An 8731-nucleotide genomic window follows, 5' to 3' on the forward strand; every position below is an offset into this window, starting at 1 on the left:
CTGCCTGGAGCCTCCATGAAAACAAGCAACCTTAGCCCTTTCACTTCTGTTTGGTGGGCACAGAAAGGTGGGCACTCTGGTCTCCCCCCTCCCCTCGCTTTCCTGGTCAGGAGGGAAATGTATGCTCCAGTGCCCAACATGGCTCAAGTCTGGCTGAACGTGAAAACCAACTGGAGAGGATGGCAGGCTCATAGCTGTCTGTCACGGGTGAAAGACGCTATAGTGCACGAGAAGGGGGGGGGGGGTAAGGTGGAAGTCTTGACCTGAAATCCTGTGGAGTGGGCGTGTGTCTCCCTCTAGATACTAGCGGGGCCTTGAATGCCGCCCTTTCCTCTTTTCCCTCTCTGGGTCTAACCAGGATGTTTCCGGGGCCAGTGGGAAGGAGGCTGGCATCTGACACCTTTGACCCCAGATCTTTCTGGTGCCTCCGATAAGCATCTCCTTCTCCCCTCCAACCTTCCTCACTGTCTATCTCAAAAGTGGGATGTACCAAGCCAATATTCCTCACACTGTGACCTCATAAGAGACAGGTGTTTTGTGCACACAAAGAAGAAAGGGGGGAGCCACAAGTTTGAGGATTACTAACAGACAATTGTATATGATGTAATATTCTGTTGTGTATGGATTGTTTCTAAGATGGCAAGCAGGAAGTATCCCAGGTTTCCCAAACCTGCAAACAGGAAGAGAAAACGCATACACGGTGCTTATTCAGCACCAGGCACTGAATGGTAAGAGCATTCCATGTTAAAGCATTTAATCCTCACAGTAACCTGTAAAGCAAGTACTATTATTATTATTATTATTATTATTATTATTATTATTATTCCCACTTTGCATAGAGAGAAACTGAGGCATGAAGAGAGCAAACATTTGCCCAATGTCCTATAGAGCAGGGATTTGAAGGCAGGCAGATGAGCCCTAATCTCATCACTGTGTTGTGTCTCCCAACAGAAGGACCTGGAATTCACAATGTGTTTGTTTGAGTGTAGTTTGTTTCTGTTGCGCTCTGAATATTTTGAGCAATTGATTGCTTTTCTTTTTAATGTGAGTGTGTGTGTGTGTGTGTGTGTGTGTGTGTGTGTGTGTGTGTGGAGAGAGAGAGAGAGAGAGAGAGAGAGAGAGATTATAAGGCTTGTTTTCAAGGCCTAGACTTTTCCACTCAAGGCTAGCACTCTACCACTTGAGCCACAGCTCTACCTCTACTTTTTGCTTGTCAATTGGAGATAAGAGTCTTGTGGGCTTTCTTACCCCAGCCGGCTGTAAACTGCAGTCCTCAGAACCCAGCCCTCCTGAACAGCTAGGATTACAGGCCTGAGCCACCAGTGCCTAGGTTTTTTGTTTTGTTTTGTTTTTGCCAGTGCTGGGACTTGAACTCAGGGCCTGAGCACTGTCTCTGGCCTCTTTTTGCTCAAGGCTAGCACTCTACCACTGGAGCCACAGTGCCATTTCCGGCTTTTTCTGTTTATGTGGTGCTGAGGAATTGAACCCAGGGCTTCATGTATACAAGGCAAGCACTCTACCACTCAGCCACATTCCCAGCCCAGTGCCTGGTTTTTTGGTGTCATTTTTAATGTAGTTCTCTGAGCATACAGGGGCAGACTCAAATAATGGCTGAGTGGCAAGGAAGCCTGGTGTGGATATCCTAATTTATTCATTTCTTCTTTGTTTATATATGTACAATTAAGATTGGCTTGGCCATCCATGAGCCAGAGAACTAATGTTTCTAGTCCACTGGAGGGAACAGAAAGGAGAGAAGAGAGAGTGTAGGAAAGGAGAATCAAGAGAACTATAAAGCGGAGGAGGAAGAGAGAAGAGAGGGTTGAGGTGGGGAGAAAGGAGGTGGATCATGAGGAAGGAAGAACAGAAACATAACTAAGAAAAGGCACCAGTGCAAGTGTGGGGGGCTGTCCTGCCTATGAAACCCCTCACCCCTGCTGAACCCCTTTTCTGGCTGGCCCTCCTCTTCAGGCACTTTCCAGAGCCCGTGTGACACACCGCACATCTGTGCCTGTCACCCAGCAGCAGCCTCCGCACTCCTCTCTGGAACTTCAAAGAGGCCTGACAGGTTTTCTCTGCAGCTATCCCTCCCCTCTTAGGCAGCTCAGTCTGCACTGGGGTTCAGCTGTGCCTCTCATCTTCTGTTTTGTGTTGTTGTTGTTGTTGTTGTTGTTGTTTAAGTGAAATCTGGATACTTCTCTGTACCCAAGAGCATCAACAGCAAATTGAGTGTGGCCAGTGACAGCCGCTTCTCTGGGCCCAGCCCTGGGGCTTCCTCGAGGGCATGAGGTGATGTCATCCCCAGGGCCCAAGCCCAGCAGCCTCCGGCCCCATCCGAGCCAGTCCCCAGCTTCCACCCTCAGCCTCTTCCTACACCTCTGGAAGGAAATTTGGAATGATGTTACCATGGCTACTGCGGTACCAGGAATTGCTATTCATTATTTTCAGGGGGATAGAATTCTATGACCTGGAATCCAAAAAAAAAAAAAAAAAAAAGCCAAACAGACAATGATGGAAAGAGAGTTTCTTCTCACTCAGAAAAAATAAAGTTGCTCTCCAGAGTGACTCTGAACACATGATCATCCTAGCCGGGACTCAGTGCCCCCACCTGTCAAAGATCACATGTTGTGAGTAAGGGATGAGATAAAGGAGGTGACCCTTGAGCTCTCTGAACCCAGGAACCTTCACAAGGGGAACTTGTGAAGGGCTCCCACTCGCTCTAGAAGCCAGAAGCCAAGAGCCAGCCTCTGCCCCAGCAGAGGAGCGGGAGAAAAGCCTTCAGATCGCTGGGCCACCATCCCTGCAGACAGACATGTTCACTTCTCACAGTTCCACACTCTTGGCCCCTCAGAGGCCCAAGAAGAAGCACAGCAGAGCGGGCAAGAGAACCAGGAATATTTAGTAGAGCTCAGGCAGTTGAAGACCTTGACTATACGAGATAGGGGAAGAAGCAGGCCAGGAGAGGAGACAGCTAGGGAGCATCAGCACTGTGGAGTGGGATGGGGGCCTGGAGACATTGTCCCTCTGCCCTCTCTCCATCTCTTGCTTTAATTTTCTGTTTCCCTCCTTCGTTTCCTTTGCCTTCATTTTTTCCCTTCTTCTCTCCTCCTGCCTTTCCTCCATCCCTTGTCCTCCCTATTAATTTATTTCTATGTTTAATTCTCTTTTTTGGTCTATTGACTCAAATGATATGCCTTTTGCTACTGCCTTTTGCTGAGTCTTGGGCTGGTCACTGGGGACCCTGGGTCCTGTTCCACATGCATTCATTGATCACAACTAACTCCATCATTCTACCTTGGAAGGAGGACTGGCCAGATCTCTGAAGGAGAGGCTAGGAAGTCTTCTTGGAGGAGATGTCCTGCTGTGTGGAAGGAAGAGCAGAGGGATTCTGAGGATTAAATTTGGGACCTCTTGCTTCTAGGCAAGCACTCTACCATGCACCCAGTGCTTTTGATTTTAGTTTGTTTTTCAGAAAAGGTTTTGAGCTAACGTTGCCTTGGACCTCCATCCTCATACTTCCACTTCCTGAGTTGCTGGGACCACAGATATATGTATGCCACCACACTCAGAGAGATGAAACCTTAACCCATCAGGCAAGGCAGAGAAAGGAATCCTGCAAAGTCTAGTGGAGGAACTGGCCAGGAGTGACCAGAGGTAAAAACATAACCAGCTGGTGAAAGAATGACTTAACTTCCTCTGGGCCCGGCATTTTGATAAATGCTTTGCCTTTACCAGATGAAGAAACTGGGGGGCAAAGGAGTCATATGACTTTCCTAACATTGCCCTTCTGGAAAGTAGCAGAGCTCAGACTTGAACCTAGATCCAAGTGGCTTGGATAGCCACGATCCTGCCCCTTGTCCGTGATGAGCCTCACTCAGGACTTCCCAGAGACGCAGGCCACTGCCCACAGGTGTTGATGAAGCCCTCCCCTGCAGCCTTGGGGTACGCAGGCATTTCCCTGCCTCCCACCAGGCCTCTGTGGGTGGAGCACACCACAGCATCTCGCTCCCAGCCCTGTGCTCTGCACCCTGGGATCACAGACTTGCTGCAGGGGGTACCAGGAACTTGCCTGGGTGCACTACCACAAAAGGACTATGGGTGGCAGTGTTGAGCACCACTAGCCAGGAGCCAGTGACCCTCTGGAGCCATCTTTGTCTCTACGACACTAACCATTCCCCTACCTCATGATGGGTGTCACCTCCTTGCACAACCCCGGGGAAAGGACAGCCTGAGATCATGAAAAGACAGAGAGCTTTGGATGCATGGCAAGACAAGTACAGCCCGAATACCACTGGGTCTAGTAGGCTGCTTTTCTGAAACACCTCCAGCCTTGCCCGCTTTGCCGGCTCCAAATCTGGAATTTGAATCAAGATCTTAGTGGCTCTAATGGCCATAATCCTCCCTACCCCTCTTGGCAGGTTCCAGGGAGAGGTGTCCTTCGTCACCAGTGACCCTCAGGAGTGGGCCATCCCTCCCCATCAGGCGAACAGTGAAGCTGACCTCTGAACCCTAGGGGAGACAGGCAGGCTAGAATTTTTAAATCTCCCCCGGGATGTTGACAGCCATGGAACTCAGGAGGTGAAGCAGGGTGAGGGCAGGGCTTCCCTCCCTCCTTATCACCAGGTGACATCGGAGCACCGCCAACTCTGTACCTGGCAGCATGCCCAGAGCCAGGTATGCACTCTTATGGGCTCTTAGTAGCCGCTGTTTCTTTGGGGATACAGTTCAAACCTGTTTTCCTTTCCCTTCCTGTAGCTGGAGTTGTCCTGTCTGTCTTCCTTCATGCTCGTGACCACAGAATCCACATGTCTTTGTGTGATCCCCTGACTCCCCTTCCCAGCCCAAGGTCTGGGCCTTCGTGGGAGGTCAACGCTGTCTGTGGAATGAGCAGATGAAGGAGTCAAGTGTAAGCTCTCAGAGCCGGGCTGTTTGGCTGCCTTCTTCAAGTCAACCTCAGCGTGAGTCACAGCCGAAGAAACCTCAGTCTCATACTCAGGAATCTTCAAAAGGCAAGTTGAAGGCTTTGCTGCAGTCTTTTGAAAGAATGCCAGAAGGTAGGAGTTACATTCATCACTCAGACCAAACAGCCTCAAATCCCTCAGCTCTCCCTCTTGCCTGCCACAGCCTCTCAGGAAAAGGACCTGTCTGCCATTCCAAGTGGAGGGCTGGGCTGAAACAGTGGGACCCATTTTGCTGAGGATGGATCAGAGACCCAGCAGCATGCTTGGGACACACAACCCCCCCAGACTCCTCCCTCTAGCCATGGGGAATGTGAATTCCTGAAGGACTCAGGAACAAGGGGCTCTCAGCCCTTTCCCACACTGCCCCCAGGTCTCCTGAAGGGCACCAAGGGAGGGGTGAAATGGGGGCTGTAACCTCTGCTCCCACAAACTTCTGTATAAACTGGATGAGGAAAGTGGGTTCTAGCATGGGCCTTTCCTTCCCATTCTTGATAGACTTGGAGTCCTCCCAGAATGAATAAGCTGACTCAGCCTTCTGTGACTTCTTCCTTCCCTGCAGCTCAGTTTTCTCCCCTTCCTTCCAGTGGAAATCAAGATGGCAGCCTGGGAAAGCAAGGCAGCAACAACATTGGCCCAGGGCCTACAGGTGTGGACTATGAGTGACAGGGAATCTTCTTTTGAGTTGCTATACTCATGGGGTTATCATAAAGATAAGCTCTTTGGTGACAAAAAAAAAAAAGCCCAGAACATAGTTTCTCAAAATGTTTGTGTCATATAGGTTGCCCCTAAGTACGGATCCACCCCTTCCCATAGCCCGTAGGGTACTTGGGTTACATCTCCTTTAAAACATCTTTAGGTTGCTTAGTATTAACTTTGCGTCTGATTTCCTACAGAAAGCTATAAAAATCCCCACAGTCCAAAAATGCACTCCTTTTTTTTGTTCCTAGTAATGGTATATACCACAACCTGCATGCTAATAGGTTCTGATAAAGTGTCTGCTGAGTTCAGTTTTTGTAAAAGACAAAGAAAAAGAACAACTGCACCACTTACTGGCTCTGTGATGATACATTTCTTAGCCTCTCTGAGCTTGAGTTTTTCCATCTGTATAATAAGAATAAAAATGTAACTCCCTCTAAGGTGATTTGGGAGGTTGAATAAAATCATGCACATAGATGCTGAGCTCTACATCTATCATGGGTAAAGATCACAATAAATGTTAATAATAGTATTAATCATATGATTTACTGTCTAATGGTGGTGATAATGATGGGGACAATGGTGGTAGAAATTCTAAGTAGTAGTGGTGATGGTTGTGTAGCTAGGAATGGTAATAAGGATGGTGGAGATACTGGTAGTGGTTTGGAGTGATGGTGACAATCTTGGTAGTGCTAATGATACTGGTGATAGTGGTAGTGATAATTATGATGGTGGAGATGATGACAATCATAGTGGTGATGATGGTGAAGATGGTGAGGATCATGGAGATGGTGATGAAGGTATTCGTGAAAATGATGGTGATGGCGGTAGTAATGGTGGTGGAAATGTTGACAATCAGGGTGACGGTGGTGATCGTGATGGTAATAATGGTTATGGTGATGGTGGTGAAGATGGTCATGGTAATGGTGGTGGTGGTGACAATGGTGATGTGGTTGGTAATGTCGATGATGGTGATAGTGGCAAAGATGGTGACAATTGCAGTGATGATGGTTGTGATGCCGGTATTGGTGTCAGTGGTGGTGAAAATAATGATGGTGAGCCACAGTGACTGCTCTGCCTGAGTCAGCTCAGGCCAACCCAGAATCTGTTCCTCTGGGGAGAGGAGGAGCTGGCCTTGGGTCCAGCCTCCAGTTGGTCCAGCAGTTACTTTAAATCTGACAAGGCCTTGGGCCTCAGCACCACAATGGAAGAGGAAGCAAACGGTAGACACCCACAGTGAATAAGAGGCTGGGTTGTTTTATTATGGCATGTTCTGCCAACAAAAGGTGAACATAATAATTTTGAAATGAATATTTGTGCACTTGAGTGTCTGAACAGCCATTTAATACAGTGCTTGGCAGAGCAGGTGAGACACGTAGGCAATGAGAAATACATATCCATTATACCCCAGAGGCCAGCAGCTGCATGTGGGGGCCATGAAGCTGAATTCTACTAAACAGGAAGAGAGCAACTACAGGAATAAGCTGCAAATCCATGTGCCCTGGGGTCTGTGAAGGACACAGCTGAGCAGAAAACCAAGTCAAGTGTGGGGAGAGGAAGGCAAAATATATAGCACAAAGCATTGGTCCCCAGCCATCGTTCAACAAACACACTACACGGAATACTGAGAAATGAAGCTCTGTCCTTGAGGTGTTCAGCCTGGTGAGAGACAGGCATGCACACACTCCAAGAAGTGAATGCCATGTCCCAGTGTTCTCCCTGAAGAAACTTCAAATACTAATGTGCAGACAAACAAAACCAGGTGCTTCTAGAAGGTGCAAAGGGGTTCTTGTGCCTGGGGGCAGGTGATAGAATACAACACTCCTCTCTACCCTTCCTTGAGCTCAGCTCCTTCTGCCCAGCTGCCACTAGGGTGCCTCTAAGGCCATGAAAACTCCACGCCACTATGACTCAACTCCCTTGCTCTCAGAATAAAAGCATCACTTCAGTAAAGACAACTTCCTAAAGGTCAACTGTGGTGGTACACATCTGTAATCCCAGCACTTGGAAGGAAAACGCAAGGATTGTGAGTCTGAGACCATCCTGGGCTACAGTACAAGATCCTGTCTTCATAAACTAATTAACTAATTAAAACAGCTTTCTGCTATATGGCAGGAAAGTGCTAAGGACTCAGCCTCAGCCTTCCATCTGCTCAATCTTGACGCCACTCTCCAGCTAGCCTTCAGCACAGCCACCAGCACAACAGTCTTTGCACATCAATCTTCTACCTGGGAAGCCCTTCGAGGCCCTCTTTACCTAAATAACATCTACTTGACATCTCAGCCAGAAGTTCTCACTTCCTACATGGTACCACAAATGTGGTGTGGTGCTTCTCAAAGAGACAGTTGTACATTTATTTGTGTGATCATTTGATCATAGTCCATCCCCCTAAATGAAGCCTTCCCCCAGGGCAGTTATCATGGCTGGTTTGGTGTATTCTACAAGGTGCAAAAGGCCTCACACTTCCATGTCAGCCCACATGAACCAGATGGAGGGATGCATGAGGGACAGTACGTCACCACCCCCACAGACCCACACAAAGGCAGGTGCAGACACTGAGAGGAAAGATGGCCTGCTGAAGACACACAGCAAGCCTGCAGCTGTGCCAGGAATGGAGGGATCCAGGCTTCCTGGCCTTGCTAACTTGGGGACCAAGCTCTGCATCTGAGGTGCAGGGGGGGGGGAGTCTAGAGCCTTGGTCCCTGTGCACCTGGGCTGTGGTTCCCCTGGAAGGGGAAATGTGTTTTCTGCATGTTATGCTGCGCTCTACTAGTCCAGATGCAAGTGTATGCAAATCATATGTAAAGGAACTGCAGCTTGGCGGCCAGAATCCGAATGCCTAGTACCCCCAGGAGCAGTGTAAGAGGAGACCAAGCTGCAGCCCCTTTGGGCCTGGGGAGCTGTGATGCAGCATTGTTGGCTGCACATTTGGGGGTAGCATTAACAGGTCAGACCCCCTCCCAGCCACATACACAGCGCCAGGGGACTTGGACACTGGGAACGTTGGGTTATTTTTCTAGCACTGGGGTCCCCTCCAGCCCATGCACAGCACAGCTGTAGGAGGGCCCACTCTGAGA

Source organism: Perognathus longimembris, chromosome 7 (assembly GCF_023159225.1).
Source record: "Perognathus longimembris pacificus isolate PPM17 chromosome 7, ASM2315922v1, whole genome shotgun sequence".
Taxonomy (NCBI): Eukaryota; Metazoa; Chordata; class Mammalia; order Rodentia; family Heteromyidae; genus Perognathus; species Perognathus longimembris.